Genomic DNA, 10,278 nt, shown 5'->3' with positions numbered 1-10,278 from the left:
TACTTTCTATGCCAATATCTAAGTCGTTGATGAAGATATTGAACAGAGCCGGTCCCAAAACAGACCCCTGCGGAACCCCACTCGTTACGCCTTTCCAGCAGGATTGGGAACCATTAATAACAACTCTCTGAGTACGGTTATCCAGCCAGTTATGCACCCACCTTATAGTAGCCCCATCTAATTTGTATTTGCCTAGTTTATCGATAAGAATATCATGCGAGACCGTATCAAATGCCTGACTAAAGTCTAGGTATACCACATCCACCGCTTCACCCTTATCCACAAGGCTCGTTATCCTATCAAAGAAAGCTATCAGATTGGTTTGACATGATTTGTTCTTCACAAATCCATGCTGGCTGTTCCCTATCACCTTACCACCTTCCAAGTGTTTGCAGATGATTTCCTTAATTACTTGCTCCATTATCTTCCCTGGCACAGAAGTTAAACTAACTGGTCTGTAGTTACCTGGGTTGTTTTTATTTCCCTTTTTATAGATGGGCACTATATTTGCCCTTTTCCAGTCTTCTGGAATCTCTCCCGTCTCCCATGACTTTCCAAAGATAATAGCTAGAGGCTCAGATACCTCCTCTATTAGCTCCTTGAGTATTCTAGGATGCATTTCATCAGGCCCGGGTGACTTGCAGGCATCTAACTTTTCTAAGTGATTTTTAACTTGTTCTTTTTTTATTTTATCCGCTAAACCTACCCCCTTCCCATTAGCATTCACTATGTTAGGCATTCCTTCAGACTTCTCGGTGAAGACCGAAACAAAGAAGTCATTAAGCATCTCTGCCATTTCCAAGTTTCCTGTTACTGTTTCTCCCTCTTCACTAAGCAGTGGACCTACCCTGTCTTTGGTCTTCCTCTTGCTTCTAATGTATTGATAAAAAGTCTTCTTGTTTCCTTTTATTCCCGTAGCTAGTTTGAGCTCATTTTGTGCCTTTGCCTTTCTAATCTTGCCCCTGCATTCCTGTGTTGTTTGCCTATATTCATCCTTTGTAATCTGTCCTAGTTTCCATTTTTTATACGACTCCTTTTTATTTTTTAGATCGTGCAAGATCTCGTGGTTAAGCCAAGGTGGTCTTTTGCCACATTTTCTATCTTTCCTAACCAGTGGAATAGCTTGCTTTTGGGCCCTTAATAGTGTCCCTTTGAAAAACTGCCAACTCTCCTCAGTTGTTTTTCCCCTCAGTCTTGATTCCCATGGGACTTTACCCATCAGCTCTCTGAGCTTCCCAAAATCTGCCTTCCTGAAATCCATTGTCTCTATTTTGCTGTTCTCCCTTCTACCCTTCTTTAGAATTGCAAACTCTATGATTTCATGATCACTTTCACCCAGGCTGCCTTCTACTTTCACATTCTCAACGAGTTCCTCCCTATTTGTTAAAATCAAGTCTAGAACAGCTTCCCCCCTAGTAGCTTTTTCAACCTTCTGAAATAAAAAGTTGTCCCCAATGCAGTCCAAGAATTTGTTGGATAGTCTGTGCCCCGCTGTGTTATTCTCCCAACATATATCCGGATAGTTGAAGTCCCCCATCACCACCAAATCTTGGGCTTTGGATGATTTTGTTAGTTGCTTGAAAAAAGCCTCAATGTTGGGACAACAAGGACATTTTGAAGTGTCAAAATTTCCCATGGAAGGGAAAATTTGCATTTCAACCAGCTGAGACTTTGGTCAAGACTTTGCTAACATAAAGCAAAGTTAAGCAAAGTTAAGCTGTGAGCCAGAGGCAGGCCCTGCTCACAGAAGCTGGCAAGGAAAGGGCTGATGCTGCAAAAAGAGACATACCTAAAAGGTACGGGACACCAGATATCAGAACATGCACTATAACATTCCACAGATAATATGGAACAGGCCGACCCATCCAAATGACAGGGACAAAAGGGTAAAATGATGGATAGAGTCGTTTTGATCGAACCAACATGTATAAGGTGAGAGATGGCACCTTACTACGTAGAGGGGTTGTACCTCAATACGTCAAGAGTGATGTGTAACCTGTTTGTACCTGTGTATAAGAATGTATCCCTGGGGTGGCGTCTTTGTCCGGCCGAGGGGGCAGTGGAAAGTCCCGCCACTGACTGAGTCAGTCCATTGCCAAGAGGCACTTTCTCGTAGTATGCCCGGTAGACTAAGTAATCTGCGGGGAACTGTAACTGTGTCCAAGGTCGCAATAAACCTGGTCGACGTGACTTTGCACCTTACTAGACTCTGTGGTCATTGGGGGTTCTCTTCGGGTCTGCTGGGTCAGCTATCTGCACAGAGCTGGGGCAGCACACAGAGGGAACACACGCACACAGCTGAGTGATTTCAACATAGGAGAAAGCAGAGCACCACACCTCTAGCATCTGACAACAGTTAGTTAGTAATATGTATACAACTTCACCATTTTCAAAACACTTCAACTAAGCTATCTCTCAATAGGACCCTGTAACAGTGTTGGGACTCACCATCTGGTGCCTCCTACTGGTTGTCTCTGGAATTAGCTCTGTCCAGTGGAGCGCCCCCTCCTAGTGGTGTCCCATCCGTTGTGTTGCCCTCAGTTGGCGTCTAAGCCTGCGTCGCTCATCAGCTCACGGCATCCTCTTCTGGACCACTGCCCTCCGGCAGTGCCCCTCAGTCCATCCTTCCGGGGGGAGAGGGGGATTGATCAGCAGTCTCTCTATGTTCCAGCCACCATGTACAACCACATACCCCTAAAGTCTAATCCCTTTGGTCAGGGATCTGGTATAGTTTATAATGGCCACTCCCTATAGCCAATGGCTGGGAGTACTGCAACGGGGGGACCCAGGCCCACCCTCTACTCTGGATCCCAACCCAGGGACCCTCTGGCAGCAGCCTCGCTGTCCTCCTTCTCTCCCCTCCTTCTGTCCACTTCCCTGGGCCGCTTCCCCTTCGGCCCCTCACACCCACTAGGCCCTTCCCCTCAGGGACTGCAGCCTGGTAGATATCGGGCTGGAGTTCCCTTCCACTCCCACGGGGCTACCCAGCACTGCGCTGTCCCAGGTACTAGTCTCTCCCCCCCCCCGGAGACAGACCTTCCCCTGTCAAAGGCCTGGGACAGACTGACTGCTCCCTTCCCGAGCAGCCCTTTTATAGGGCTGAGTCGGGCCCTGATTGGCTCCCAATAAGCCCTTCTCTGATTGGCTACCCATCTGCGCAGGCCCACTGGCCTGCTGCAGCCTAAATTCTCAGGGAGTGGGGCAGCCACCCCACTACAGACCCTAATCCTTAAAGGTACTCCATGCACCCACAGAGGATACCACTCAATTCAGGATTGCATGTGTGTGCGCGCACACACACACACACACACACACAATTTGAGAGTGTTGGGACAACAAGGACATTTTGAAGTGTCAAAATTTCCCATGGAAGGGAAAATTTGCATTTCAACCAGCTCTAGTCACACCATTTTCTAACACCGGGCTTTCTGTCAATCTTTCTGAGCCTTGGAGAAAGGAAGAAAGAGTATTAGAATAAAATGCTGAATATAAAGAATAATTGGTAAACATGTAAGTCTATATTTGTAGTGAGATATTTTTGTAGAGATGTGAAAATACCACAAAGCTCCTAACATACAGAAATAGCTCATTAAAATGACCTAAAGTCAATAACCAAGCAAATAATATATCTAGAATGGATTGCAAATCTGTACAAGAAAAAATACAAAGCATGCTTAAGATCCTAAATCAAATACAATGAACACACAAGCTGGAATTAGAGATCATTGCATTGTAAAACATGGTTGAAGATATTTTTCTGTACTTTACTAACCATACTCTCTTTCCCCATGTCCCCAAGTGCTTGTTCATGGTCCCAACTGCAAGTCTCACATCTGCTTGGGCCCCATGACTTCAGGTTTTAGTGTTTATTCTGTAACTGCTGGTGGTAAAACAGCGCCAAGATGGTTAGGGAGGAACTGATTTTTCAGATATTTTCTTTAAAATGTTAATTGCAATTGTAAACTTTTGAAAGATTATCTTGAATTTCTTTGAACTCACTTTTATTTGAAAAAAATTCTCAGTATGCTCTTTAAAAAGTGTTTTTTTGAATGTGTGTATCTGTATTTGTAAATTATCTAAAAATATTTGAGAGTTTTCTGCTCTCCTATTGATTGCTAGGATTTTTTTCAATTAGTCATTTTCTCCCTTGCCAACCAACTATACAGGGAAACAGGAAAAATGACTATGCCTAAAGTTCAGTTAAATGCACAAGCTAAACAAATTGAAAATTAGAGGAAAACATTTTTTTCAGCTGGCTTTTTTCAGCTTTAAGTGTCTTAGTTGTTGTTCGTGACATAGTAAATACAACATTTTTAGACAGAAATGATTGTCAAGTTAACAGTGTCACTTGAAGTCTGCATTTTGAGCTTGCTCCTGCTTCCCTGAATGTTAAAAGCAAATCTCACTTCAGTGGGACTATTCACATGTATCAAACTAAGCGTGCATTTAAGTCCTAGCAGGACTGAGATCGTGGATCATATTTCCAGCTCAGCCACATAGGTGATATTTAGGCAAGTCACTTAACGTTCTGTGCCTTTGTTTTCTCATCTGTACAATGGGGATAATGCTTACACCTACCTCAGAGTTGCGTTGTTAGGCCTAATTAACATTTGTAAAGCTTCTTAAAATTGTCAGTCCAAAAGTAAGTATTATATTTTAATTCATTAGAACTGTGTTGGGGTATCCATGTCCATGTCCATAGTTCTCGTCCATCAGAATTAATAATGAATCTAAGATGCAATCCTAGTGTTAGGAGCAATGACATATGTATTACTGGATGTTTAGGATGAAAGGTAAATGAGGTTATGAACAACTGAGGTCACTGAAAAATTACATGGCACTTTTTGTAGAGGTATAATACCCAGCATCCTTTCCAACTTTCAGTTTGGTTAATAACATCCTGTCTATCTAAATTCCCCTTGCAGTCTTATTGAATGATATTTTTCTTCATTTACTCTATTAAACTATTGAATCATTTTGCTTTACATTGTTAAAAAGGTGCTTTATTCTACCAAGCGAGTGGCTGCAGTGTAGCAGTATAACTAAATAAATGTTAAATAAAAGTTGAGAATATTCAACATGCTAGCAACTCCTCAGATGAAAGGTGGTATATAATTGTGAAGTATTAATTAATATCACTACTGTTAAATCTGTGGCAACAGGAAGGCCTCAGCCAAAAAAGGAGCTCCAATGCCCCATAGATTTGGTTGTCCTAAAATGCACCACATATCCAGAAGAACTTTGCTTGGTTCCTGGATGTGCTGGGGAACTTCTTCACTCTTTGACAGGGTAGCTTGGCAGCCGAATTAAAGTAGCTAACATTTGCTGTGCTGAAAGGTCTAAAAATTTTTAAAAGGACATACTGGGTGGTGGATCAGGAGCTCACATCAGCATTTCCTTCATTTTAAAAAGTCTGAATGAGATGAAAGAGTTGCAAACGAATTCCAGGAGAGTCAGGGACATGGAGAGACCTACACACATGAACAGACATATTAAGAAAGTAATCAAAGCCTTTGAGAATGATTTTTATTAACTATATTTCTTAGGTTTCCTAATGTAATTAGATCAACTTTTTAACTGAGAGGCTAGTTAGAGAGAGCCTATGTTTTTCATTATTAATAATACTTTGCACTTATATAGCACTTTCCATTTCAGAATGTCTGGTACAATACAAGCCTTATAGAATTATTTTTAACATCCCTTTGAGGAAGGCAAGGGTTATAATCCCCATTTTACAGATAAAGAAATGGAGGACTGACACAGGTGAAATAACTTGCCCAAGGTCACACAGGAAATCAGCGCTAGGACTATAACCCAGGTCTTCTCCTTCATAAAACTATCATCACTTCCTATTTATAACTCTTTGTTCTGCAGTGTTTATAAATGTTATAATTATCTTTTGGCTGCATTCTATTTAAAGAATATCCACTCAGCATGTCTCTAAAAGGCACATTACCATCATGCATCCATTCTGTGCAGATCTTTCAGTTTTCATCAACTGGGAAAACTGATTATTATTTTTATTTTATTATTTGTATGGTGCCAAAAGTATACAGACTTGGGTCTCTTCGATGTAAGGAAACATAATAAACAATACTATCTTATAAAGCAATTTAAAAGTACAGTTTTTCTCAGTGTGGTTGGAGTATACCGGATTGTGGTCTGTTTGGTTCTATCTGTTTTTCTTAGTAGTAAAGGTTATCAGAACTGCCTTGTATGAGACAAGATCCTGACAAGAGTGGTCAAGTCATTTTATTAAGCACTCTTTTACCACGTTTGATTGGAGTATCTCTGAGATATTCCCCAGCAGTTCTCAACCAGGGAGACCCAGTTTCAGGGGGCTGCAGGGCTCCATGGGTGAAGTCTGGTGTCCCAAGCCCCAGTGCCCCTGCAGGGCTGAAACTGGGGGCGGAGCTACAGGGCTGAAGCCTGGCATCCCGATGTTCCCTTCAAGACTAAATCCCCGAGCCCCAGTGCCCGCACGAGGCTGAAGCCCAGTGCCCATATGGGTCTAAAGTCCTAAGCCCCAGCACCCCCCACCCCCCGAGGCTGAAGCCTGGAGCCACGAGTCTAAAACTTGAAGCCCAGTGCCCCCTGCAGTGCTGAAGCCCCGAGCTGACCCCATGCCCAGAGCCCTGGCACCCTACAGGGCAGAATCCCCAAGCCTCTACACCGTGCGGGGCAGAAGTCCTGAACCCCTCGCCCCCGTCTGAGCCCCAGCGCCCCACAGAGCAGAAGCCCCAAGCCCACCCCCCACTCTATGGCTGAAGCCCTGAATCCTGCATGGATAAAGCCCCAAGTCCCCCCTCACCCTTCTGTGGCTGAAGCCAGGAATCCTGAGGCCCCCCTTTCACTCCTCCCCAGCTGGGCCCTGGAGTTTTTATAGCATGTTGGGGGAGCCTCAGAAAAAAAAAAAAAGGTTGAGAACTCCTGCACCAGGGTACAATCTGGACTGATGGACAGCTGTGTCCCCTCAACTCTCCAATGTGGGGTGCCTTTTACACTGCTTTGCTGTGAGAACAATCACTCCTGGTATGTTCACACACCGCCTCTAGCATGCAAAATCACTCCCAGCTGAATATATGAGTGCTTCTCATCAGCCACTCCTAAAATATATTGCAGAGAGACACCAGCAAATTCCCAGTCCTAGACTTGTCCTCAGAAATGTGCAGCTTGTACTGCCCAACTCTTTCCTTCTGTGCAGAACAAGCTCATAAAAAGTTGGTCATTTCATTAATAGAAAATGATATGCACAAATCTTATCTCAAATTGAAGGCTCCCAAACACTTCAATCCAAACACCCTGTTTTGGATAAACAATAAAATAAGTTTATTAACTACGGAAAGATGGATTTTAAATGATTACAAGTAATGAGGCATAAAAGTCAGAATCAGTTACAAAGAAATAAAAGGTAAAACACAGAGTAATACCTAATTTATCAAGCTAAGTGAATTTAGAGCAAATGGATTACTCTTACCATGTATTCACAGCAGTCTGGCTGGATTTCTTCACCAGGAATACTCCCCCAGTTCACTGATGCTTCCTTTGTCTTTCAAACATTGTTAATGCCATGAATAGAGATGAGGGGAGGGGGTGATTTGGGGCCTCTATTCCTCATTTTTATATCTTTTCCTTCTCCTTCAGAATAATCTCCAGCTGAAGTTCAGGCGACAGCAAGTCTGTCTGCCAAGATGTAAATTTCTCGCCTGCACCCTTCTTCCTGCCAAAGAATGGCCGCTCAACCCAGTAATAGTCCACTTGATTATGTTGACACTTGGCTGAGGTGCTGGCTAGCCTTCTGTCTCTGAGGAACTAGTTTGGAATGCTTTACTAAACTTGGAGCATGTCTCAGTAATGTCATACAGTAAAATCTTATAACTTTACATACAATGTTGCTATACACATTTAACCAAGACAACAATGTTCAGTACATTATGAGTTTTCAAAGGATACCTCACAAGGCATACTTTGTACAAAATTTATTGTAGTCTTGTAAAAGTGGTAAACATAAGGGTACAGTCTGTCACAATCTTCTCTCCACCATAAACTACTGAAGATGTGAAGCAGTCCCATTAAAAAGGCCTTCATCCAGGGAGACTTTCCCCCAGCTCTTTTTTCTTGGGATCTCTTCCCCTTATCAATCAGGTGGATCTCATTTGGAATCTACTTCTGCATCTCAAATCGGGATATAGCAGACCTAGCTATGGAAGAGCTTTGGAAATCAGTAATGCTCTCATTTATTTTTATACTTTTGTTCATGATTTGAAGTCCCTTGCTCTTGTTGAATAATACTGATCACACTCCTCAGTTTCTTCTTGCACTTGAGTGTGTGAAATTATCATCCTACCTGATACAGAGCCTGTTGCACAATTAAATATATGATCAAATCTCAAAATAAAAGTATAGTCCAATATTTGATGCTGTGACAAGTCATTACAGAGAAACCCATCCTAATCATTTTCTTCATTAGGGACATATATAAATGTGGGAGTGTCAATTAAATCCAGATCTCTGACACCAAACAGTTGAGGTAGAAAACACCACACACAGTAATACGGTTGCAAGTCTACTTTCTGAAAATCAAATAAGGGAAATTGATCAAGAGTTGTGTGTGCTCAAGGCCTCTGAAACTCAGACCACTTATTTAGGTGCCTAATATGAATTTAAGTGCCTGACTTTAGGCACCTACATATAAAAAAATTGGCCTAGATATAAAACACAGAATATCAGTAAAAATTTGCTGGCCACCCAACTTCACAAGGCTATTTGCCTCACGCCCTAACCTGCATCTAAGAAAAAGAGCATTGCACATCTGTACACAACTAACTTCGTTTTGTAGTCAACTGCCTTATCCCCTCAACTGCCTGTGCTAGTGGTTAAAACGAAACTATATATCACACAATTCCTGACCAAATTATTAAAATACCTCAGATAAAAGGAAATTTACATAAAAGGTCTGTCAAAAATATGCTGAATCTTTGACAATGACATTAGTGTAAAGATCATTTAAAAAAAAATATTAAAAGTAGCTACATATGTATCTAAAAGTTGTAGAAAAAATATTTAACGTTATTTAAGACAGTTTGGGATGATGCAATTAAGACTGTAACCTAGTAATATACACCTCTACCCAGATATAATGCGACCCAATATAACACGAATTCGGATATAATGCAGTAAAGCAGCGCTCCGGCAGATCAAAGCAAGTTCAATATAGTGCAGATTCACCTATAACGCGGTAAGATTTTTTGGCTCCACAGGACAGCGTTATATCAGGGTAGAGGTGTATATGCACAAGGAGGCAAACTTAAGGCTACACATTCCACATTCAACCTGGAACTTGCCATTTCCTGATTTTTGAGTTCCTTACCAGTTTTTATTGTAGTCTTTTTTTATTATTGTCTTTTATATGGAATATTACATCAGTTCTTCAACAACTGCCCTGGCATTGCTCTTAACTTCAGTTCTGTCCAGTCTGTCAATCTAGGTATTCATATTGCACTGATCACCATTGTATCAGAATGGCATATTCAATATGTTGGTTTTAGTCTTAAAGAAAACCCTGTGTGGGCTTCAGTACTTGATATCTGAGAGAGAGCATGCTGCCTCATGAATGTAAACAAACAAAGGCCCAGGCACAAATTGAGATCAAACTAGCTAGAGACATAAAGGTTAACAAGAAAACATTCTACAAATATATTAGAAGCAAGAGGAAGACCCAGGACAGGGTAGGCCCATTATTCAATGTGGGGAGAAAGACAATAACAAAAAATGTGGAAATGTCAGAAGTGCTAAATGACATTTTTGTTTCAGTTTTCACCAAAAAGGATAGTAGAAATTGGATGTCTAACATAGTGAACGCCAGTTAAAATGAGGTAGGATCTGAGGCTAAAATGGGGAAAGAACAAATTAAAAATCACTTAGACAAGTTAGATGTCTTCAAGATGGCAGGGCCTGATGAAATACATCCTAGACTACTCAAGGAGCTGACCGAGGAGATATCTGAGCCATTAGTGATTATCTTCGAAACTCCTGGAGGATGGGAGAGATTCCAGAGGACTGGAAGACGGCAAATATAGTGCCAATTTATTAAAAATGAATTAAGGACAACCCAGGGAATTACAGATCAGTCAGCTTAACTTCTGTACCCGGAAAGATAATGGAGCAAATAAAGCAATCAATTTGCAAACATCTAGACGATAATAAGGTGAGAAGTAACAGTCAACATGGATTTGTCAAGAACAAATCATGTCAGACCAACCTAATAGCTTTTTTTTG

Source organism: Trachemys scripta, chromosome 1, assembly GCF_013100865.1.
Source record: "Trachemys scripta elegans isolate TJP31775 chromosome 1, CAS_Tse_1.0, whole genome shotgun sequence".
In the NCBI taxonomy this organism is placed as follows: Eukaryota; Metazoa; Chordata; order Testudines; family Emydidae; genus Trachemys; species Trachemys scripta.
The sequence above is the reverse complement of the archived record's forward strand: the minus strand, read 5'-3'. Positions refer to the sequence as shown.